Below are 26,252 nucleotides of genomic sequence, written 5' to 3'. Positions count from 1 at the left end.
ATCTACAAGGAGTACAATATAAAACAACTTAAATAGTTAATATCATGATAGATATTCCATGTTGCATAGATTAAAAGATAAAGTTACTTGAAAGATTAAATTAACTTATGATTTAGTGTTCCACGTGATTCTTTTCCAACAAGTACAAATCTGAAAAAAAAAGCGTGCTTCTCAATTTTCATTCAGTTATAAATATGTATTTCAAAGATGAAATAGGCTACTCTAAATGTCAGGCTAAGCAACTAATTAGGTCTTCATCTTCCTCTCTCTATTAATTATTTTAGGTAAATAGGAATAATCTCCTTTGGGAATTATCATAGGAGAAATTCCTTCACTGAGGTGGGAAGCTAAGCTACACGATGTCCAAAGCCCCATCCAAGGCAGAGTTTCTTAATTAAGAACTCTGTTCACAAGCGTACAGAGGCCTCCTCACACTAATCAAGTTCATCATTTTTCATGTAAAAATCCATGGAATACTGTTGGTGCAGTATAAAAATACAGTTTGGAAAGTGAAAATAAAACCTATGATATGCAGTAGGAGCTTCCAAATCTGTTAGGCACAGACTTGATCATAGGACTCTCCTTAACATTTCTAACAGAAACTGAAGAAGAACTCGTAGTAAACCAATATAATAACTAAGCCTTGTAGAAGGCCTTCAAATACTTTCTTATATGTATCTAGACAACTGCATCTAGATACATTTATGCACCCGCATAAATGCTTCATAGTGGAAGCTCTCCATAATGTGGTCTCACCTTACTTTAATTCGTATGTCTTCAGGAAAGCCAGCCAAAACCTTACTGAACTGCACATTTCCAAGCTGCTCATTCTTGCGTCTGCTACTTGCTCAGGCTATTTTGCCTACAGAACGTGTTCTACTTTCAGTCACTACCTACCCAGCGTTCAGTGTCAACTCAACACTTGCTTTCTCCATGTATCTTCTCTATGACACATCAGTATTATTCAACCTTACCCATCTTATATACAACCCCATTCTCATGACCCAGGCCTCTCTCTATATTTTCATCTGAACTTTGTAATTTACCACCTGATCATCTAACTATCTTAAATACAGATTACCTCTTCCTGAAGTTTTGTATCCATAACTACAGCATTAATTCTACATCTTATACTTCATCTTTGCTGCTGGCAATGCTTGGTATTCAGTAAATACTTGATGGCTGATCAATAAAAAGAAAATCACCTTTATACTAATATTTTAATTTTCCAAAAAGTATTTAAAATTTTAAACAGAAATTTGTGTTTAGTGTTCAATTGCTTTTATTCTTTAAAACTCCATTTCTCTGTATCTACCCTAACAGCTACCTCCACAAACATCACTTACTAATTTCCTAATAATGCCCCATGGGTGTTATTAAAAATGCCAATTAAATATGCTAACTATTTATTTTTCTCCATCTTTTCCTCTTGAAATAAAACGTGACATGTACTGTATGCAGATTAAAACTAGTGCTGCCTGCCCTTCTTATATAATAAAAACATTAAGAAATAAAAACACCTTTGCTTTTATTTCCTCTTAAGAAAAGTACAGGCTAAAACCCTCAGAGTCTGCAAAAAGTATAAATAAGAAAGTTAAGATCCCTTGAAGTTCTACAGGCAACAGTATACATTGTTACTCTATTTGGTGTATGCCCTTTTATTATACATGCACATACACAAATGCACAAATTCTGAAGCTGATCCTTAAAACCTGGCTCCACACTTCCAACTGGTGTGACCTGGAGTTATTTAGCCCCGTTATTTCTGTTAACTAATCTATAAGATAGAGCTAATAATATTTACTCAAAGGAATGTTATAATTAAATGAGATAATCAACATAAAGCACTTAGCCTAGTATCTAATACACAAGTGTTCAACATGTTACTATATATCCTTGACACAAATGCTATTTTGTAATCTACTTCCTAGATTACTTAATATTTCATGGACAAACTTCCACAGCAAAGAATTCAAAAAGACTTTGTTTTGAATGGCAGCTTAGTGTTCCTTCTATCAATGTGCCACATTTATGTAACTATCTCCCTGTTACACATTTTGATTGCTTAACAACTTTTAATTATGATAATCTGATGAGCATAATTGTAGCTAAATCTTTACACATACTCATAATTACATTTTTGGAATATATTCCTAGAAGTAAAATTTCTGGGTCGTAGGGTAATCAGATTATAAATGGTTATGTATACATTCACACGTTTCATCAGTGCACATACATGTGTAGTTATTACAGTTTCTTCCATATGGCCATCTTTTTAATCTTACCCAACTTGAAAGCCAAAAAAAAAAAAAAAAAGGCACTGTTTTAATTCATATTTCTTGGACTACCAGTGACATTAAACATCAACTCATCTGTTTACTGGTCATTTACGCATTCTCTTTTTTTGTTTGTGTTTTTTTTGTTTTGTTTTGTTTTTGTTTTTTGAGACAGAGTCTCGCTCTGTCACCCAGGCTTTAGTGCAATGGCCGGATATCTCAGCTCACCACAACCCATGCCTCCCAGGTTCAAGCAATACTCCTGCCTCGGCCTCCCAAGTAGCTGAGATTAGAGGCGCCCACCACCATGCCCGGCGAATTTTTTATATATATATATTTTTTAGAAGAGATGGGTTTTCGCCATGTTGGCCAGGCTGGTCTCGAACTCCTGACCTCAGGTGATTCACCTGCCTTGGCCTCCCAAAGTGCTGGGATTATAGGCATGAGCCACCACGCCCGGCCCACTTCTGCATTCTCTTGTGAAATCCCAGTTCAAATATTTTCCCATCTGTATATTGGGCAGCTGCTGCCTTACTTTATTTAAGAGATTTCTTCATGAAAAATATTTTCACTGTCATATATATTGTAAATGGTTTTTACCACTTTATAGTTTGCCATTTAAACTGACAAAACTTTTATTATAAAAGTGTTTGAAGTAGTCAAATTCCAACTTACAATTTCTGGATTTGGAGTCACCCTTTAGAAAGTTCTTCTCTATTCCAGATTTACAAAAATACTCACTTAAATCTTATTTTAGTACCTTTTGTCTATTACTCTGATTCGGGTTTTATGAAGCAAAGTATTAGGGAGATACATCTGAAATCTTAGAGCATTATTTCTGAAAATATCTCAGGTTGGACAAAGCATAATGCCTAAGCAAACTGCTGTATTAAGATGCTATAGAAGAGGATTTGTCTAAGCTTCCAAGGTAGAATACTATAAAAAGGCCCATCATATACACTGGCTTAATAGCTGTCACTATTTTTAGCAATTAATTTTTATCCCAACCCATATACCTCTGTTCTGCTTTCCAGGCCTTTTTATCCCATAGCTTACCTCACATCTGTAGTCAAATATTACTTCCTCAAGGGAACACAGCCTCACCAGTTTCCGGTTATATGCTAGCCTAGAATTTTTCCCTTTATTCAACAGCAGCTCTCGGGTGGAAGTGATACATATATACAGTCATCCCTCGGTATTTGCGGTTATTGGTTCTAGGACTCCCACCACAAACCAAAATCCAAAGATGCTTGAGTCCATTATGTAAAACAGTAGTATGTAGTATTTGCATATAACCTATGCATATCCTCCCATATGCTTTAAATCATCTCTAGATTACATATAATGCCTAATACAATGCAGATGCTATATACATAGTTGTGCTGTATTTTTAAATTTATGTTGTCTTTCTTTTAATATTTTCAATTTTGGTTGGTGGAATTTGTGGATGAGAAACCCCTGGAAACAGAGGGTTGACTCTATTTATATTAATGTGGTTATCTGCACCACTGCAAGAATGATGATTATTTTTGATCCCCATTGCAGGAGCTGGCATCCAAATAGGTGCTCGATAAATACGTCTCAAAAGAAAGGAGGAAGAAAAATTCATAGTACATTTTTTTGTTTTGTTCTCATTTGTTTGTTTTTAAATGTGATGTCTGAATGAAGCCAAACAAAAAGCTGGTACTACCCAGTTCTTTAGAAGTAATCTTTCTCTCACAAATTTTTAGAAAAGCTGGAGAGAATCATAATCATTCTAAAAATTCATTTCTGATGGGTTGAAAGGGGAATGAATTTTTCATCCTAAAATTATCTGCTGTCATTTCATATCCTTAAAAACGGGTAAGTATCAGCATCTTTTCAGACGCTCTTTAGTTTTAAATTGTACACAAATTTTTAAAATTTTGATTTCTAAGACTGGTAATCTGAGAGTAACAATTCAAATCTCTATAGGATTTTGCAATTTAGAAAGCTTTTTTACTTTTTTATAAACATGTTATTTACTATTCATAACTTTAATGTGACATGGGAGTTTATAGTCAGGGAAGAACCTCACCTTAAATTAACAGGTCTAGTGGTAGAAGGACTTGAACCCAGGATGTCTGACCGGTCCAGCGCACTCATTAACCAGCCAGCCACAGCCACATCCCCAGCTCCTGCCTCAGAATGCTCCTATACGCTCCTATCTGCAAGGCCCAGCATTCATCAGCTCCTTGTGAACCATCTGACACCATCCACTCTCTAAGTCTTCACAGATTTTCCTCAGACCACTTCCATACTTTTAACAATGTATCCTCTCCATACTTAAATATTCCATGGCCTATTTTTCATTGCTGGTAAATCTCCTTTTCTCCCACTTGTAGATAAATCCTCTGAAGAGACTCTTAGTTCTTCAAAGAAAGAACTTAACTTCCCACGGTACCTAATATAAGAGTTAAAAATTGATTGTTAATAAACTGGAACAGGGAGGCTATGTACCAAAAAAAATGAAAAACAAGCTATTTTTAAAGGCCTTGCCTGACACTCACCCAGACTCATTGTCCCCACGCCCACCCACAGGCTCCCAGATCCCCACACAGTGCACACACAAACACATGAACGCCACCAGCAGGAACACAGCGTTCCCAAGAAGGTTTTTCAACCTGAGGATGTGGCAAGATTTTTCTATCCAGATGACAGAGGAGTGTGGCCTGGAGGCTTTTCTTTGCAAAACAGGTTTTTCTTGCTGGCTTCTGCCCTAACAGACATTCACTTTGCATATCCCTGTGGTGGGACAGGAGGCAGGGTAGAAAAAGAAGTCAGCAGAAGACGGTGATGAAATTTCCAAGGAAGTTCCATTAACCTGATCTTCCAGCACAATGAAATGTGAAAGAATAAGACAGGGAAGAGGATGTAGAAAAAGTGCCTTCTGGTTTATGCCAACAAGACAGCTCTCATTTTGATAAATTTATAAACCAAGTGTAAACTCGACCATGTTGTCTGTTTTTATCTTGGTGACGTAAGCGTAAAAGATTTTCTTTCGGGCCAGGAGCCGTGGCTCACGCCTGTAATCCCAGCACTTTGGGAGGCCAAGGCAGGTGGATCACGAGGTCAGGAGTTCAAGACCAGCCTGGCCAAGACGGTGAAAACCCGTCTCTACTAAAAATAAAAAAATTAGCCAGGCATGGTGGTGGGCGCCTGTAATCCTAACTACTCGGGAGGCTGAGGCAGAGAATTGCTTGAACCTGGGAGGCAGAGGTTGCAGTGAGCCGAGATCACGCCACTGCACTCCAGCCCAGGTGACAGAACAAGACTCCGTCTCCAAAAACAAAAAAAGCTTTTCTTTCTTGAAACTGTGAACTATTTCCTGTAAGAAAAACATACAAAAGCACCTGTTTTTTCCATTCTATATCAGAAGTTTCCATCTTGCTTACATAAATATGGATCACTGTATCTGCAACCCAGCCTGCAGTATGTTGGAAGCGACGGATTCCCTTACAATACACACTCAGGCATTTAGACCCCCCACGCCTACCACATGCATCCATCTTTACAAACTCAATTATGCACAAGACATCCACGGCCGCCAATTAAACCATGTTGAACACTCCAATTCATTGCATATGAGCCTGCAAATTTTTTTTGCTCACAGAAACATTTTCTAAGATGCACTTGTCAATTTTTAGCTCATTAATACTGTGGATTCCAATTTTTAGCATTCTACTTGAGTTTTGCAACTTGATACATTTTCTGGATAATGAACACAACATGTGGTCTCTAAGTTCTGATTAATAGGAGTGGACTCCCATTATGATAATGTTGACAATTCATTACTCTAGGAAAGCCAACTTTAAGATAATTTTTTTAAACAGAAAATGTGTAAACTGATCATGGATGAGGGATGATCTGTGGACTGGGGAATGAATACAGACAAAATCACTGCTGCTGTCTCTTAATAAACAGAAATATCTTATAGTTCTTCATGCCATAGTTAATGCAGAAGCTAATGTAAAGCACAAGGTCAGGATGATTAAAATCCTGTTATGAGGAGTCAGGGTTAGCTACAAAACAGTAGCACAGGAAGCCTTGTGGGCATGGAACCCCACATACACAAGATCTGTTATCTTGATTCTGGTGGTAGCCATGCAAATCAATACATGTGATAAAACTGCCTGGAACTGATACAAAGGACACACAAATGAGTGCATGTAAAGTCAGTGATCCTGAAGAAGATCTGTGGATTATACCTATGTCAATTTCTTAGTTTTAGCATTGTATTACGTCATGTAAGATGCTACCAGTAGGGAAAACTGGTAAGGAGGAGATAAGGAATCTCCTGTGTCTGAGGGATGAGAGGGGGAATTCCTGTGAACTTATAACTATTCAAAATAATTTTTTCAAAAAGGCTGTCAGTTGCAGACACTGTTAGACATACATGCATTCAGTCAATCATGTATTCATTCAACCAACATTTATTAACCACATACTGCTGCCTGGCATTGCTCTACATGCTGGGGCTACAGACACAACATGATATGATCTTTGATCTTGAAGAACTCACAGCCTGGTCATCCACGACAAAAAGCAGTGCAGGAGGGAAAAGAAGGTACAATCGTACTCCACATGGAGAAAAGACAGACATGAACACCTGAAGTTGATCCATCTATATTATAGTCCAGCTCCACATTAAAGCAAATGTATTTGTCAATCACCATTCCATTCACAAATGATTATAAATGACTAGTATAAAATGGACATATTAACCTAAGGTTCCCATCATTAAAATATCAACCCTATGGAGAAATTTTTGCTGAAGTCATTTCTAACTTCAGGGCAAAGAAATGTTCAGTTAAAAGTAAGTTGACTGCTTTTGTAAGAAAGGGGGTTGTGTTTGACTTCAAAAGCTCAATATTTCTTTTAAATTCCTTTTTAAGATACGTCTTTGGAAATGTTATTAAAATTGTTCATGCTAAATTTACAGCTTAGTTTAAACATGTAAAACTAAGGGACGATAACATCCCAGGAAAAAAAAATGCTTTATGCTATTAGAATTTGAATATAACTAGCAAAAAAAAAAAATTAACCTGGAATAGCCATTACTATTTTTTTAATACAGCTATGGATTCACTTTGCACAATATGTGTGTTCCTGGAAAGGTTTTGTAAAAGCAGACGATTTCATTTTAAATTCATTTTAAATTAATACGGTATTTTATTTACGCATTTTTTTCCTTTGCTTCAAATTAATTTCAATTAACAGTATCCTGGTATTTTAATTTATTAGTCTCTCTGCCAAGTTGGTCTAATCAGATCTTTGGGTTCCCTATCCTAACATTATATCTGAAAAATGCTACATTAAAACAACATAATTCTCAGCTGGGCACAGTGGCTCTTACCTGTAATCTTAGTACTTTGAGAGGCTGAAGCAGGAGGAGTGCTTGAGTTCAGTTTGAGACCAGCCTGGGCAACACAGTAAGACCCCATCTCTACCAAAAGAAAAAATAGCCAGGCATGTTGGCACATGCCTATAGTCCCAGCTACTTGGGAAGCTGAGATGGAAGGGCTGCTTGAGCCAGGGAGGCTGAGAAGCCAGTGAGCTTCTCAGTCTCACACCACCATACTCCAGCCTAGGCAACACAATGAGACCCCATCTCAAAAGAAATAAAAAATAAAAATAAATAAAAAGCTTAAAAACTAAAAAGAAAAACATAATTCTGTAAAAAAAAAAAAAAAATTTTTTATTTAATGATATTATTGTGCTTTGGCCTTAAAGATTTATTACAAAATGGACAGTACTTCTGGAAATAGGGGGAAATAAAAAATGAAATATCAATGTTAGGTTTCAAAAGCATAACACAATTAGGATAAAGACAGAAATTCTTCACACATCTTTAGCCTCAGCTTGGATAAGTGCCGCATTCAAGATGACAGATGCAAAGATGGTAACGCTGACTCCACTAAACTGTTGTCTGACACATAACACTGTCCTGTCATGCCTCAATTTTCACACATGAGCTATTGCTCAAAATTCAGTATAAAATAGTGACTTACGGCTGTCAATGTAAAAAGTATGGCTTGCTCAAACACCAACTCATGGATGTCAAAGACCAAGTGTGGTGTTAGTAGACAATCTAGATGAAAGCATTCAACTGTGGGTTTAATGCATTAAAATACATAAATGGTAAATCACATATATAGGACCCTTTCTTCAAATTTTCCCTAATAAATGGCCATCACATTATCTTTCAAAACTTATCTGTTAATTCAAAATCTGTACATCACAGGGTTATTAATAAACAGGACAGATGTGATAACCACAGACTATGGGAAGAACGCATTATCATTTCATTTATATTTTTTTAGTCTAACGTGTATCAGGCATAATGCCAGGTGCTAGGGATTCAACAGTCACAGACAGACAGGATTCATGCTATCAAGGAGGGCATCTATGAAGAAGAGAAAAAGTGTGCTCGTGCTGCTGGTCTATGGAATATGGTACTGTGCTATGCAGACCAGGCACCACTCCAGAAGACTGACACCCCTAGTGGATGCACTGGCCATCTGCAGCCCTGGCCTGGGACATTGGGATTCCAGAAGACCTGGGGAGCCTCCATTGTATCAAGAACAGTTTCAGGAATGAAAAAGACTTCCAGTATAAAAAACTCAGTGCCAACATCAGAATGCCTACAAATTCTCACCTTTTCCATTTTCAAACAACTTGAGACTGACTAAAAGGTTCTTGGAAAAACTCACTTAGACACAATTAATTCATTACACAGCAAAGCTGTTAACAGGCATTTTCTCCATGATTCCTTTAGGGAGTCATCCCCTCTCCTTAAATACACACCCTACATATAATATAGTCATACAAAACAGTATTCCCGAAGCTGAGGAAGTCAAAAATGTTCATAACAACTCTCACAATAATCCTTGCCTCTGCAAAGCAGGCCAGAATGAAAACCAGCTTTTCTGATTTCCATCTGCCCTCTCCAAGGCTCACCTTAAAAGCTTGACATCATCCTTGACCCCTCCTTCATCCAGACCTTTCCCATTCTATTAGTTGCCAAGTCCTACAAGTTCTATCTGAGAAAACCTCTCAAACTGATCCCTTCTTGTTCATTTGCATTGCCACAACAATTGTCTAGGGCGACAATAGATACACCCACAATACAACCCCAAATAACATCTCCAAAATTCTCTCTCCCCACAAAGATAACTTAGCTGACAACCACACTAGACCACTTATACACACCTTTCCTCCTTAGCACTCTGCTCACATCACTCCTTCCCCCTCAAATACCTCACAGAAATCCCACCTCCTTCACATCCTAGCTTTAAAGCAACTTCTTTAGAAAAAGCATGCCCATATTATCTACCATCTCTGAATCCCCACAATACTTTGCACCATTCATGTGCCCTGTAGTATAGTTTCTCATGTAGGTATGTATTATGGAAGTATTTCTATAACAAAAGACTGGCCTTGTCCCACACCGTTCAAGGATGAGTTTTATTTGTCTTTTTGTGATTACTGTCCTTCAGATAAGACACTGCTCACAGGATGTGATTAATAAATATTTATCAAATGAAACTGGCTTCCAACATTCATGTTAAGATGCTGACTTACTCTCAAATTTAAGCATTGTGTAAGTAGAGCTAAAATTTTGATGAGTGGGAGGATGGGGGCTTTTAAGAGTTCAATTTGCTGCAGCAACTCTTCCTTCTTAAAACTCATCAAAATCACCAGCATCCACGGCTCAACTTAATGAAAGAGAAATTAAAAATCAAAGATATAGCTATGTAATTCCCCAGATCGCTGATTTACACACACACACACACACACACACACACACACACACACCCCTTCAAAATGGAAAAGAAAACACTCAGGGCAGAATAGCAAAGTTTTCAGAGCAATCTCCTGAGTCAGAATGCTTTGGTCTAGTATTTCCTCTACTACATTATTGTGTGAAGGTATTCAAGCTATATAAATACTCTGCTTCTTAATTTCATCTACAAAATGAAGATCATAATTTATATAAACATCTAAAAAATGTAAGTGCTAAATAAGTGCTATACAAGTGTTTGCTATTAACATTTTCCGTAATGTATAGTTTAGTCATAACTTCAGTATGAAGAAGGAGGTTATCAGCTGGGTGTAGCGGTTCACGCCTGTAATCCCAGCACTTTGGGAGGCTGAGGTGGGTGGATCACTTTAGGTCAGGAGTTCAAGACCAGCCTGCCCAACATGGAAAAACCCCATCTCTACTAAAAATTCAAAAGTTAGCTGGGTATAGTGGCGGGCACCTGTAATCCCAGCTACTCATGAGGCTGAGGCAGGAGAATCACTTGGACCCAGGAGGTGGATGTTGCAGTGAGCTGAGATAGCGCCACTGCACTCCAGCCTGGGTGACAAAGCGAGACTCCATCTCAAAAAAAAAAAAAATTAGGTTATCTACTAGCCACTGGCTACTGGCCATTTCTGAATAGATAAGGTCACACGTGCATTTGGCGTAAGGACCCAATACTGAAAATGTATCTGACCTGGTAGCATTTCACCCTGCCAGGTAACACTCCACATTTTTACCGTAACAAAGACATTAAAAGGTCAGAGTGTCCCAAAGATTGCTTTTTAGCTTCTTTTTAGAAGCAAAACCAGAAGAGTATCTGCCTTGATTGAGCTGTGTTGAAAATCACTGGAGTTAGGTCTGTAAGAATCCTAGGTACAGTCTGAGTGTGAACTGACTCAACGACTTAATGGATTGCTGAGTCTTAACATCAATTAAGACAGACCCGATAAGTATGTCCAAAAGGGTAATAAAATAATTCAGCAGGTCTTCATAAATATGAAATATTAAATATTTGCAATGTGTCATTCAATCAAACAGATAAGATCTATGCTTCAGAGAACAGGAACTCATAAAGCTTTTAAATGAATATGAAAAAAGCATTAACCGAGGCACAAATTAAAACTGAGACAGCACAGTGAATCTCTGTGGGCAGGAAGCCTTTCTAGTACCTCAATATCCCAGGAGACACAGCAAAGTAGGAAGAAACCTAGGAAAATAGGAATCAAGGATTCAAGAAAGTAGCAAAGTTTAGTGGGGATCTTTCACAAGATTATTCCAATATTAATACCAAAAAGAAAGGGCAAAAAGATTCCACACATCATAAATAAGATCGGACAGACTGAAAAACCTCTCCAGGAGGTTAAACAGAGATCCCCTTCATGAGATACTATGTTTTCATTAATTCTGTAAATTTGAAAGGCTGAATGAAATAAAGGTCTAGCACTGCTGAAGCATGCCTAAGTATCCCACTCATGGTCAGAGGAAAATAAAGACCGTAATCCTTCGACAGATTAAATGTTTCAAATCTCAAAAATTAATGCATTCAAATGCTTCAAAGGAATATGTTTATTGATGAGTAAATATGGGTATGGGGATAGAGGACAAAGATAACTCATAATAGCTTGATCTAAGGCCGTTCTGTGCTAATACAGGAGTAATGAAACTAAGACAAGTATAAAACTCATTCCAATTTCCCTACAAACATGTAACAGCCCCCAGTGGGAAAATGGAATTTAACGTGTGTGCGTGCACGTTTCTGTGAGTGTGTGTACACTCTGCTTTTGTAATGGTTTGACTGATTTTTGATATTTCGCTAAAATGTAGTGAATCAGGATTATACAAATATCTTGGTCCTTGACTACGACAACCCGTAAAAGCTACCAAGCTCCCATTTCTTAAAAGCACAAATTGATTAATTAATACAAAGGGATAACAGCAGTATATGACTGAGTTTAAGTTTTTCCATTAGAAAGAATTCCTTGAGGAAAGCATACATTTCTCTCCTCAACATAATATTTATGTGTTCAATCAAGACTAAAATTGTAAAAATTGGGCAATGGATCTAGTTTTGGCAAATTAGGCAGGTCCTCACAGCAATTGCTATGTTGGTTGAAAGAAGAGTGGGAGAGCATTCAATTCATTAAACACTCCTACACCATTCTATCTTTACTAACAATCTTGCAGAGAATTCTGCATCTATTCTTATTGCTACCAACAATATACAATATTCTTTAACACATAATGTTTCATTTCTATGCCTGCTGGCAAAGCTGCAAAAAACAAAAAGAATGATGTGGTCAATCAATAAATAATTTCTCCAGTCAGAATATTAATAAAAACTTTCTTATACCTTGCCCTTAGATGAATGACTCAATGCCCAGGAACATAAACTACCTTGTAAAAGTATCAGTGAGAGAGAAAAACTCTGCACACTGAAGAGGAACAAAAAGGAAGCTACCCAGAAACAAGACCCCTACTCCACACTCTGACCACAACCACCTCACCCTCTTCCTTTACTAGCACTGGCATTTGAGATGTCCCATTCCTCATCTGTAAAATAGGATAATAAAAATGCCTGCCTTGCAACACCCCAGTGGCAACAAACACACCCCGCACCCAGATCTTGGTTTCTAATACCATTTGTCAATAAGAGGAACAAGGGCTCTGTGATGAAATGAATGATTCCAGGACTGAGGCAGGAGATATATAAGATGGTATACGGATATGAGTATGGCACATCTTGAAAGTACCAGAAAGTAGCAAAGTACAATTAAAAAAAAAATGTTTAACATACAATAAGCAAGATGTGTCAGATAAATACAAAAGCCAACTAAAAGAGTTACCAATGGCAAGCTGGGCATGGTGGCTCACGTCTGTAATCCCGGCACTCTGGGAGGCCGAGGCAGGTGAATCACGAAGTCAGGAGATCGAGACCATCCTGACCAACATGGTGAAACTCCGTCTCTACTAAAATACAAAAAATTTGCCAGATGTGGTGGTAGGCGCCTGTAGTCCCAGCTACTTGGGGGGCTGAGGCAAGGGAATCGCTTGAACCCAGGAGGCAGAGGTTGCAGTAAGCCAAGATCGCGCCACTGCACTCCAGCCTGGGCGACAAAGTGAGACTCCATCTCAAAAACAAAAAGTCTCAAAAAAAAAGTTACCAATGGCCAAAGCTAAAACAAGTTGGGCAACAAAATAAAGTTGTACTGGATTATAATCCACAATATAAAATAAATATCCATGAATCCACACTGATATAAAAATGATGTGATAGGTAGGTAGATAGATTAGATAAGGGAGATGAGACAAATCTCATAAGCAGAATAATTCCAAATAATTTATGTGTATACTTCACACCCAAGGAGGTGGAGTATAATTCCTTACCTCTGAAGTGTGGGGTCCACACAGTGGCTTCCTTCCAAGAGAACAGTAATAAAGACTATAATCCTTTATTATGGAAAAGAACAACTTTACAGTGGAGAAAGCTGACAATCCCTATTTCAGCCAGGTAATCAATGTCAGTATTGAGATGATAAGTCATTTTGACAGTATGTACCCTTGATGTGATGTAATGAGAACGGCACTTTACCTATGTGGTCCTCCTCCCAAAACTCATCACCCTAGACTTAACATGAGAGGGCATCAGACGAATCTCAACTGAGAGACACTCTACAAAATACCCGACCAGCACACCTTGAACTGCCAAGGTCATCAAACACAAGGACAGTCTGAACAATTGTCACAGCCAAGAGGAGTCAGATGTGATCACAAAACCTAATGTGGCAGGCTAGACAGGATCCTGGAACACAAAAGGGACTGCAGATGAAAACTGAGGAGATCTGAATAAAGTACAGTAGGTTCTCAGATAACATCACTTTGTTCAGCATCATTTGATTACAGCATTGATGAGAAGGAAAAAAAAAAAATAGATCCCCAGCCCAAGCCACTGTCTGTGTGGAGTCTGCATGTTCTCCCACGTATTGCATGGGTTTCTCCAGGTAGTCCAGCGAGCTCCCACACTCCAAAGCTGTGCCCATTAGGGAAGCTGGCGTGTCTGCATGGTCCCAGGTTGAGTGTGTGTGTGTCACCTGCAATGGGATGGCATCCCGTCCAGGGCTGTTCCTGCCCTGCACTACAAGCTGCCAGGATGGGCTCTGGCCACCACCCTGAACTGGAATAACTGAGTAATTATCTTATTGGTTTTTATTAATCTTTCTGAAATGTATGTATAGCTCCTATTTATTTCAGTGGTTAATATTAGAAGTGTTTTGTTCTTTATTTAGAAGCTGGGTGATATTTCTGTGACCAGAAATTTGCCATTGGAACTTAACTCTTGTTCATATCAATTAGTCTATAGTAAATTTGGCATGTTTAGACGTTGTTTCACTTAAACTCTGGGTTTCTAAGAACTATCTGTGACTTAAATGAGGACTTACTATATGAACTTTTAATGTATCAATATTGGTTCACTAAACGAAAAAATATCCCATACCAACCTACGATATTAGCAACACGGGAAACTGGGCATCAGGTATACAGGAACTTTCTTTGCCATCTTCTCAATTTTCCTGCAAATCTACAACTCCAAAAAATAAAGTTAATTTTTAAAAATTCCTGCCTTGCCTTCCACACAAGGTTAAATTTTTTAGAAGTTTATGGAAACACATAGTTTGTTAAAAGGCTACACCACTTAAAAATTTAAAATAAATTTAAAAATAAATATTATAGGCTTCCGTTTTTTTGAAAAAAGAAAGTATTCCATTTCACTTCAGAGGGCTCTTTCCAAAGAACTTTTCCATCCAGGAAAAAAGAAGAAAATAAAAGAAAAAAGACTGAACAACTATGTCACTGGGTGGGACCCTTGGAGAGGATACTAGAAAACAGTTACTGTAAGAGATTACAATTAGAAGTGAATCATGTAAGATTATTAGTTTCTTAACTGTAGTTGTGACAGTTTGCATAAATACATTGCAACCACTCTAAGAAGGAATGTTTCATTATAACTAACATAAATGATCATTACTTAGACAAATGTTATGATTTTTTTAACCACAGATATTTTCATTTGATATTACTACTGTGTCCTATAAAGGCAAAGAATATTTTGCATTTTCCTTACTATACCATATAAGACTTAAAATACCAAATTGTATGTCTTAAACTTTATTTTTTATCTCTTCACTATCATTGATTCTCGTATAAATTATTGACTTTAATATTCATTGTCTTCTTTGGAAAGAACTACTGAAAAACAGGAAAAAAAATCAAGAAATTAACATACATATTGGTTTTTAAACCATAGCATTATGAAATCTAAATTGTATATAATGCAACTGGATGTATATTTATCTTCCCAGAATCCTCTCCAACCAGCCCTCCTCTATGCCAGAGAAATGCCACTTAGTCTATCTGCTTGGGTAAGGATGTCCCCTCCCCTCCACATCAGCATCGGCCATATGACCCAAGCCTAACAGCTGTGAGGATTTGCCCCTTAGTCACCTTGATTGGTTTAGGAAATAGGTGACCAGGCCAAGTGTTAAATTATCAGAAAAGTGCTTGCTCTAAAAAGCTAGGCCAGGCGCAGTGGCCCACCCCTATAATCCCAGTACTTTGGGAGGCCGAGGCGAGCGGATCACGAGGTCAGGAGATGGAGAGCATCCTGGCTAACACGGCGAAACCCCGTCTCTACTAAAAATATAAAAAAAAAAAAAAATTAATCGGGCATGGTGGCGGGGGCTTGCAGTCCCAACTACTCAGGAGGCTGAGGTAGGAGAATGGAGTGAATCCGGGAGGCAGAGCTTGCAGTGAGCCGAGATCCAGCCACTGCACTCCAGCCTGGGCAACAGAACGAGACTCCGTCTCAAATAAAGAAAAAAAAAAAAAACTTAATGATGGAAATTTGAGGCAACCAGCAGCTGTATTGCTGCTACATTTTGATAGCCTAAGATAAAGCAGACAGAGGCAAAAATAAATAAATAAAGTAACCGAGAAGTGAATAGAGAGAGTACTAAGGATACTAGTCAAATTGCCACATGCAGCAGTTCTTTTTTTTTTTTTTTTTTTTTTTTTTGAGACAGAGTCTCGCGCTGTCACCCAGGCTAGAGTGCAGTGGCGCGATCTTGGCTCACTGCAAGCTCCGCCTCTTGGGTTCACGCCATTCTCCTGCCTCAGCCTCTCCGAGTAGCTGGGACTACAGGCGCCTGCCACCACGCCCGGCTAATTTTTTGTATTTTTAGTAGAGACGGGGTTTCACCGTGGTCTCGATCTCCTGACCTCGTGATCTGCCCGCCTCGGCCTCCCAAAGTGCTGGGATTACAAGCGTGAGCCACAGCACCCGGCCAGTTCTTAAACACAGCTTCACCTCTTGGATGTCCCATTCCATAAACGCTTTTTTGATTAAACAAGTTTCAGTTAGTGTATCATTTAAGATTAGGTTTGGCTGCAAGTGTCAGCAAACTTAAAAGGACAGTGGCTTAGACATTATTGAAGTTTCTATTTCTTGCATTCCAAGTGCAAAGTCAGGCAGTCAAGGGTATGGAAGCTGTGCTTCCCCAAGCCTCACAGAACTCATGTACATTCCAGCTCATAGCTCCACCATGCCTAGGGTGGGACACACCCAAACGGTTCAATATAGCACTGAGACGTCCAGCTGTCACACCCACATTCCAGGCAACAGAACTGAAGAAAGAAGGACGATGTGGAGTAAAAGGAATGTACTGGGGGACTTTACAGGTGGAGCAGCTTTAGAAGCTGCTCACGATACATCCGCTTACATCTCACTGGCTAGAACTTGCTGGCCACATGTGGAGGCTGGAATATGTCACCTTTATTCTAAGCAGCCACACACACAGTGAAAATATAGAAGAAGAAAGGAAGGAACAGACTGGGCAACACTCAGCCTCTGTCACAGCTGGGTTTCTATAACTTCCAATAAGACAACTATCACAAATCATATGCTACATAATTGCTGTTCTTTCAAGGACCGTATTTTTTTTTTTCCAAAATGAGAACTTTTAGGCATTAAATCACTGTAGTATTTATGTTTTGGGAATCCCATATAGCAATGACACATACTTAGAGAACAGAATATTAACACCTAATTTCACATTTTAGACCATTGAGAGTAGAGCTTTATCATGTGGCCCAAAGTTGCTAACATAAGAATGTGAATTTAATAAGGAATTAAATTCTGGAATAGATAAGGAAATTCAGAAACACAATTTTTAAAAGTCAAGAAACCCAACAAAAACCCTGGCAAAACATAAATAACTGACAGAAAGGGAAACTTGAATGGCCAACTAGAATATGACTTCCGAGTAAAGAAAACAGACTGATTATGAACCTTGACTTTCACTCTCTCCCCAATTCAAATAAAGTAAGATGGAATAGATTTTTCTTTAGATATAGAATGTGAGATAAGTCAATAAGAATAAGATTTCTGAAAAGGTTAAAAAGTAAGTGGAAGAAAGCTAAATGATTTAGCAGACCCTAGAAAGCTGAATGAGGCTAGCCAATTGTGAAGAAAAATAAAAAGCAACCTGACACAGCCAACAAAACCTCCCAGAATCTGGGACACTCTCAGATCCCTATGACCAGAAATGGCGGTAAAAGTTTAGCTAAAACGAAGAAGACTGATTGACAGTCCACGTGAGAATTAGTTAGATTTCCACATATTCTCGTGAACACAGTTAGAGGACTGTCCTTCTCAGCCCCAGAAGACTAGCAGTTTATTGCTAGTGTAGAGTCAAACAAAGGGCCTCCACTGAGAGACTCCACAGACATTTTGTACAAGAGAAAATCATACCAAGAACAGAGTGAGGGAACAAAGAGTGTTGAGATGTCCAGTTTCTTCTCATTCAAATTGCAAACTGCTGGCAGCCTGGTCTACAATGGTAGGCAGAAGCTTGAAAGGTCTTTCTATGGAGGACCTAATTAGCCCTAGACTTAAGCCTAAACACAGTTCCTGCCCTCAAGGGTGCAATAAATAATAGCCCAGCCAGGTGACTCTGTTGAGAAGAGCACAGACTAGCTCAGAGCTTTCTGGAAGCTGCTTAGTGCCCCATACAGAGATTATAGACATTATTAATGCACTCACCAAATAAGAGGACGTCATTAAAAAAGGATTATTCTCAGAACAACAAGAAAATGTTCTTAGAAATTAAAAATATGGTAGTAAAAATTAAAGAATAAATAAGAGGACGAAAAGACAATGATGATGTGGTCTTTCAGAAAGTAGAACAAGACTGAAAACAGGAGCAAAATAATAATAAAATTGGAATTCCAGCGTAGGATAATCCAACATTTGAGAATGAGAGCTAAAGAGAGAAGAGAGAAAATGGAGATAAGAACAGCATCAACCAAATAGGGGATCCCTTGCTCTTCAAATTCTTGTTCTCTGAACTCATATCTTTGGAGGAAACAGTACCCCAATCCTCTGACATGTCCTAACACTATTGCTTGCCATCTGAACTCAGTAAATGAATCAATTTGGATACCATGAGATTTCTGGTGATGGTGGTTTTGTTGTTGTTGTTGTTGTTGTTGTTCTTAATTCCCTAAAGGAAGGACTTAGGTTTACAGAATGATAGGGCCCATTGAGTATCCTGCAAAACTTGACAAAAACAGGCCACATAAAGGCATGTCATTGAGAAATTCAGAACATCTGGAACAAGACACTTCTACAGCATTTCAGAGAGAAAGAAAAGTGGGGAGAGAAAAGTAACTGACAAATGTATTGGGAATCTTAATGGCATCCCAATGGAATCTAGAGTGGAAGGATGCTTTGAAATCCCAAAGGAAAATTATTTCCAATCTTCAGTTACAGACCATGCTACATTATCAGTCTGGTATAAATGTTAAGATATTTTACATATGCTGGATTTGAAAAAATTCACCTCTCCAGCAATCTCCCTCCTCAGGAAGGATGATATGCTTAGCAAAGAAGAGAGTACACAAAGAAGGAAGAAATCTTGATATAAGGAGACAGAGGACACACAGGGAGGGAAGGATGGTTACGGGTAAGCCTGAGGATGAGGGCTGTGTACAAGGCAGAGCACACCTGATGGCTCCAAGAAGATGTACTTGACAGACACCTCTGGAATCTGAACGCATTAAGAGGAGAATCAGACAATTCTGGGTTTGAAGCAGGGATAACAACATCAGAAACTGAAAACATAGGAAAAATTACATGTTATTGGTCTAGTCAATGATATCTTCAATATGACCCCAAAAGCACAGGCAACAAAAGTAAACATCAACAAATGAGATTCCATCAACCTAAAAAGCTACACCACAAAGGAAACTGTCAACAGAGCGAAAAGACAACCTACAGAATGAGAGATAATATCTGCTAAACATTCATTTGATAAGGAGTTAATATCCAAAATATAAAAGGAACTCAATAGCAAGAAAATAGGCAAAAAAAATCTAAACAGATATTTCTCAAAAGACGTAGAAATGGCCCATAGTTACATGAAAAGGTGCTCAATATAACTAATTATCAGGGAAGTGCAAACTAAAACAACAATGAGACATCATCTCACAGCTGTTAGCATGGCCATTATGAAAAACACAAATAATAAGTGTTGGTGAGACTGGCAGAGAAAAGGGAACCGTTTTACACTGCTGGTGGGAACAGAAATTAGAACAGCCATTACGGAAAAGTGTGTAAGTTCTTCAAAAGTTAAAAACAGGACTACCATATGATCTACCAATCCCAATACCGAGTATGTAACCAAAGTAAATGAAATCAAATCGCTATGTCAACTAGATTATCTGCACTCCCATGTTTATTGCAGCAGTATTCACAATATTTGTAACCAAGCTAACTGTCCATCAATGGATGAATGGATAAAGAAAATGTGGTGTGTGTATACATACATACGTACATACAAACACACATACACACACACACACACACACACACACACACACACACACACAGTGGAATTCCACTACCAACTCTGTAAGAACTCCTGCACATTTAGGGACATATTTCAGGCAAACTGGAAAGTATGCTTGAGTGGTGGTGCAAGGGGCATGAAACAGGAGGAAGAGTAGAACTGGGGAATGAAGATAAATAAAGTAAAATGAGTGAAACAGCAGAGGTGTCTTTGTCTTCCTGGTACTAATAAGAGTGGTGGGGCATGAACTGAGGAATAGAACAGACTCAACCATGTACATCAGATGATCAAACATACCATCACCACTCGCCATCACACCCTGCCCCTCAAAAAAGAGAAAGGGGGAGAAAGAATTGGGATCAAGTTAGAAAGAAACAGAAGTAGGATCAAGTAAAAAGGGAAGGGAACTTGGAATTGTAAGATAAAAATCCCATAAAGTTACAGTTATATAGGAGAAGTTCTAACATTCCTTTGCACAGTAGGGTGACTATAATTAACAATAATATAGTGTGTATTTCAAAACAGCTAGAGGAATGCATTTTGAATGTTCTCCACAAAGAAATTATACATGTTTGAAGTGATGGACTTGCCAACTACCCTAATTTGATCATTACACATTGTATACAACTATCAAAACATCATGCTATACCCCACAAATATGTACAATTATTATGTATCAATTAAACATAAAATGAAACTTAAAGAAAAAAAAAGAAGATAAAGATTCCAAAGTCTGGCTCCAAAACCTTCAAGGTGTATGACTTAAATTTTATCTTTCTATGCCTCAGTTTCCTTATATATAAAAAAGAAAGAAATAACTTCTTAGAGTGATTCTGAGAATTAAACCATAGTCTATAAATACCAGGGTTTTAAAGCTCAGAAAATAGTAAACAGCTTCAAGTGCCCATTATTTGGCATCAGAAACATTGTGCACATTGTGTAGGTCTCTCCAAAAAAACTGGAACACAGACAGGAATTGTCACGCCGTCTGGGTTTACCTGCTACTCATTAGATAATTCTGAGAATTACATTTTAAAATAATTGTTGGAAGCTTCTACTCTTTTTTTTTAAGTTTTCTATTACTCCCATTCTTGGGATGACTATTTTCTACTGAAAATAAGTTTTCGGACACTACAGAAAGGAAATAACAATGAGCCAATTTATTAAAGCCGAGAATCAAGTTACTAGGCAGGGAGGCACATTATTTACCCTGCCCAGTGCCACACTCCACCATCATGTGGTGGCCAAATCACATGACACATGATTCAAAGGGAGAATTCTTAAGCAAGTTTCCACCCTAGCTTCCTAAGTTTTAAAGTCAATGTGCCAGAGTCAACATTTGCACATCACAGCCATAAGTAAAGAATCAAGTGAAATCAAAGTCATTGCCTCTACAAAAGGACATCCTTACTGGTGTCTGTCCTTCCCTCTCATTACTACAGCCGAGATGAAAAGTTGAAGGGCAAGTGGCTCTCTCTCCCCTGTGTATCATCTCCTCATTTCTGCCTCATAAACTTCTAAAATACTCCGCTCCCTGGCTAGTAGGGTTTTCCTCATCATCTCTGCCAATGAAATATCTTGTTTTCCCTCTAAAACATCAGTCTTCCCTGGCTACCATATGCTCTATCCACCACTGTCATACAAGAAGTCATTAAGAATGCACATGTGTACTTATTCCTCACCAGGAGGGCCCTTGTGTCAATCAAGAAACTCTACTATCTAAATTTTATTTTCAATCTGGTTGCATGTTGATAATGCACATCTTCCAATACTTGCTGTAATAAATGAAAATACCTAAAATAATTAAGAATAAATTATGTTCAAAGTATACTTAATACTGCACATAAGCAATTCTACTGAATACAGTACTGATAGAGAAAAAATTCCATTTGCCATTTATGGTGAAAAACTGACTATATCCTACACATACTTTATTTATACTAAAGATACATTCCTTGTAAGAGATAGATCTCTCACCTTTCATTAAACTATAAAAATCATGCTAACAAGAAATACCATATATTTTCTTTGTCTTTCCTTCCATTACCGCTAACAACAAGGATGATCATGTGTCAAGCACTGTCCTAAGTCCTTCCCATGTATTAATTAATTTAATGCTCTCAACAACCTAATGAGCTGGGGTTAACATCGCTATTTCATAGATGAGGAAACTAAAGTATAGAGAAGTTAAAAGCCCGCTCAAAGACACACATTAAGCAAGCACTGGAACAGGATACAAACCCAAGCAGTCAGACCCTGAAACAGTTAACCACTGGCTTCCATAATAGCCAGAATAATGCTTTGCAAAGGTGGAAGTTACATGCCTGGAAAATTGGACTCAGCACAAGCAGATGTGTAATAAGTATAGAACAAATGGTTGCAAGCTTGAATTATTGCATGAATATTCTTGGACTAGAAATGTTTTTAAAATATTGCTTAAAATTATTATCAGTACATTGTTAAGAGGGACAATAAAGAGGGAAAGCAGAAAACTTTTTGGCACGTTTGCATTTTTGTCACAATGAATGCTAAAATGGGACCCAGAGACACATATTCATTAAAAGAACTAAGGATAAATTCATTCTGTGGGACTAATGGGTACAGAATATTACTATGAACATTTAGAGGCATATTTCTTAGCCATAATTAAGAAAGTATTTGTGTCATATCTTAATGAAATCCCACTCTCAAGAAACATTTCCATGTATTTCATCATATAAAAATAATCTTAGGGCACTTTAAATTTTAAATTGCTCCAGAATATCTTCAACAGGTATTTCATACTACTCACAGTATTAAAATTCTTAGACCAAAGAGAGAAAACAACAAAACATATAAAGTCTGCTCCTAACTCCAAAGACTGACAACAGGCCTGTGAAGGCCACTGGAACAATTCATAAAGAGAAATCAAAGCAACTGACTTCAGAATGATCATTTAAATTTTCAGATGCTTTGGCCAAAAATTTGGTATCATTTATACATGATACAGAATATAAAAAAGCCATTAGGGTAGCTGTAGTCAGAAGCTGGAGTTTTTCCATCAGCATAAAAATCCCATGGAGAGTCAGCTCACCATGACCTGTATCAATTCCCTTGTAGAGGACCAAGCCGAAGACCTGATGGGAGAGGCTGGCAAGGAAGAGCAAGGAAATGAATACTTGGTTTTAGAAAGACAGAACAAAAGAGAACTTCAAGATTATCAAGTTCGAATGATTCATTTTACAAATGAAAAAACAACTCAAGGCTTAATGCAGGAGCACATAAGCTTCTAAGATCAGAACCCAGGGCCATTCTCACAACTGTGCTGCCTCCTTTGTTAATGCAATTTTTTGGTGTTCCTAATATATCAGGGTTCCTATACATTTTGCTAACTACATTAACACCACTGGCTTTTATTCACTGGACCATGTACTTTCCATTCTTGATAGAATTGCTTGTACCTCATTTTCCAAAATAAAAACAATGTCTATGATCTTAAGAAAAATTACTCATAAGCGTAAACATCTGCAGTGCACATATACACTAATTTGAAATTAGCAAAGACTTAATACTAAAGAAAATAAAAGTTCATTGTATTATACTTTGTATGGACACATGACATTTATTCCAAAACATGATAACACAGCATCACACACATCACAACATCGCGATGGAGAAGGTAAAAAATTATAATAACAGGGCAAAGAAATTAAGACAAAGAGACGTCAAATATCTTGCTCAAGAGCACCTAGCAGAACATGCAATTGTACAGCAGCCACTGACATTACCAAATATTTTTAAAGCATCAGAAAAATCATGTTAAGAAAAACTGCCATAAGAAAGCTAACAAAGTTTTAACAAGTCAAATTCTGCCCTTTACTCTCTCACCAAAATATCGTGTAGTGTTGGCATCAAGTAGTTGGAAGTTTAGACTTCTATTTCTCAAATCCATTCCATTTACTTACATGTCTTTAAAAGGCAAAACCCTAGCTGTAAACCAATTTATTAGAAGAAAAAAAAAATGATTGTGCTGACGGAACACAATAACAAATCAATACAAAGCATTTATTTACTTTGCCATCAGATTATCTGAGGATGTCTGGAAACTGTATTTTCTTGGTTCTTTACAAGATGCAACAGAAAGCTGCAAAGCGTGCTCCAGTAGGTCTAATCTCGTATCACACTGTGCACATATGATGTGCATCACCATCCAAGCAAGAATATGGAAACAAACACTTCCACAGTGTTTTTACAAAGCTCTTCTGTTTTCACCTGGGCTTAGCTTCTCTGTAGCCAGAGCTCACCATGGCTCTTACCATGGACAGTCAAGATGTGTCCAAAGGAAATTTTCCCTATAACACTGGAAGGTAGGACAAGCAACGGTGGCAGAGGGAAAAAAACAACCAACAACAATTTACCCTAAACACTGAGTTGTTCTAGCAGCAGGTGGCCAATAAGCAGTGTATATAAAACCTCAAGTCTGGGGCCAGGATAAATGGAGGCATGTAAAGACCAGGAAGGAGAAAGAGCAGGCTTGGATAATGATATCAAAACAACCCCAAGAACAGTGGTGGATGTGCACAGGTGGGTAACAGAGGCAGAAGAAACAGAAAGAAGCATTGAGCATGAGCTGTGCCAACACCTTCTGAGGCTATCCTCAACCCAGTTCAGGAAAACATGGGTGTACCTGAGAACTCAGATGCAGACACATGCAGATACTTGCCGGAAGAGAAAAGGAGAAGGAGGTGCAGTTCCCAACCACCAATGTTTTTAAGATAGGATATAGGAATGGAGGAGGTCAGAGGGAGGAAGAAAGGGAGAGCAAGAGGGAAGGAAAGAGGGAGAGAAACAGGCAAGAATGGAGCCCACACTGTGATTTAAAGAGAAAGAAAACCAAGAACCATATTGGGTGTACACAGCAGCCCATCAGTTATGCAACATACATGTAACCCAAATTTCACTGACTGTCACTTCTTTCTAAAGCATCTGTTAGCGGATTTGTTCCTGTATGTTCGTTGGTAGCTTTTTAAGGCCTGGCTTTTATTGCTCACTTGTCATTCTACTTACAGTAAAGATTAATAACACTTCATATGGTGTGTGATGAATAAGAAATTCAACTTACACGGCACTAGGTGTAAAATTATGCAGTACATCCATCGCTTTGAGTGCATGAGAATTCAGTTTAACATGAAGAGCTCCCTGCACAGAGGGGAGAAGTGAAACTTATCTAAGTATTTGCCATGCTTATTCTACAAATAGGCTCAGAAAAGTAATCTGTGAAAATAAAAATTGTGTTACCCATCTATATTGTTGAACTAAAAAATGTTATTTCAAAGTTACAGTAAACCCCAACTCATCTAAAATCTACTAGACCAAAAAAGCCGAGATTACCATAATTATTTTTGGCTTTAATTCTATGTGTAAAAGAGGAATGGAAAAATATTTAAGAGCCATGTCTGCCTTTTTTGGGAGGGGAGAGAAGGGTGAAATTCATCTCAGTGGAAAAATAAATCTGCATACCTCCACACCTCCCTTGTGGGGCCTGGTAAAGGAGTGAAAAGACCTGGAGAAAGTATTAATGGGTCTCTAGATGAGCAAAAGGAGGCCCAGAAGTGGGTGTGGGCACAGGAGCCAGAGAAAGTTGCAGTGCTCTGTGTAACTCAGACTCAACATTATTTTTGTACACTGCAGTGAGAGACAGAGAGACCAGCCATGATGAGCTGCCAGACACAAGCTGCTGAATCCTGAAGAGGCACTTCTAAAAAACATGGTCTAATATTCGATTTCAGGCTTTTTTGTTTCTGAACTTCTGAACTTTTGTTCCCCTTATCTTCATTATCTTCATTAAGTTTACCCAACATGATCTTAATTTTAAAAAAAACAGAAGGGCAAGGGAAAAGGGCTGTGTTCCTGTGTGGGTGGAGATAAAGTGCAACAGGGACAGCCAGTTCATAATGGCGAGACAGACACGAAGCTGGAAATCCAGCTGCCCGCAACCTCCACCCCATCCCCAGGGACCGAGAAGGAACTGTGACCTCCTCCCATCCCTAATCTCACTGGGCTCCCAAAGAACAGGTTACAGCGTGTACTACACTCTGAGAAGACAAAAGCAATTGAAACGATGGCTACAATGGTAACTGTTAAGACCAAAGCACTCAGCTAGTATAAGACAAAATATCTATAACTAAAAAAGACAATTTTGACCATATCAATCAGTCACTTCCAACTCCTAAACTGGAGTAACAAGTTGCTTTTCTTATCCCTAGTCAT

The 26,252-nt window shown here is 38.1% G+C and overlaps 1 protein-coding gene across 6 annotated transcripts in view; it reads right to left on the bottom strand.

Annotated features, from left to right (window-relative positions):
- KLF12 (KLF transcription factor 12) overlaps positions 1 to 26,252 on the bottom strand; it is a 450,646-nt gene that overhangs the window by 346,229 nt on the left and 78,165 nt on the right. The window contains exon 1 of one of the 6 annotated variants that reach the window (XM_063618772.1): positions 4,333 to 5,530. The exons of the other annotated variants lie outside the window; for them this stretch is intronic. The gene's annotated coding sequence lies outside the window, so the exon portion shown is untranslated. Of the gene's footprint in view, positions 1 to 4,332; positions 5,531 to 26,252 lie in introns of those variants that run through there. 6 annotated transcript variants of the gene reach the window in all.

This window comes from Symphalangus syndactylus, chromosome 15, assembly GCF_028878055.3.
Source record: "Symphalangus syndactylus isolate Jambi chromosome 15, NHGRI_mSymSyn1-v2.1_pri, whole genome shotgun sequence".
NCBI lineage: Eukaryota > Metazoa > Chordata > Mammalia > Primates > Hylobatidae > Symphalangus > Symphalangus syndactylus.
Note: the sequence above shows the minus strand (reverse complement) of the source record. Positions and strands in the feature narration are given on the sequence as shown.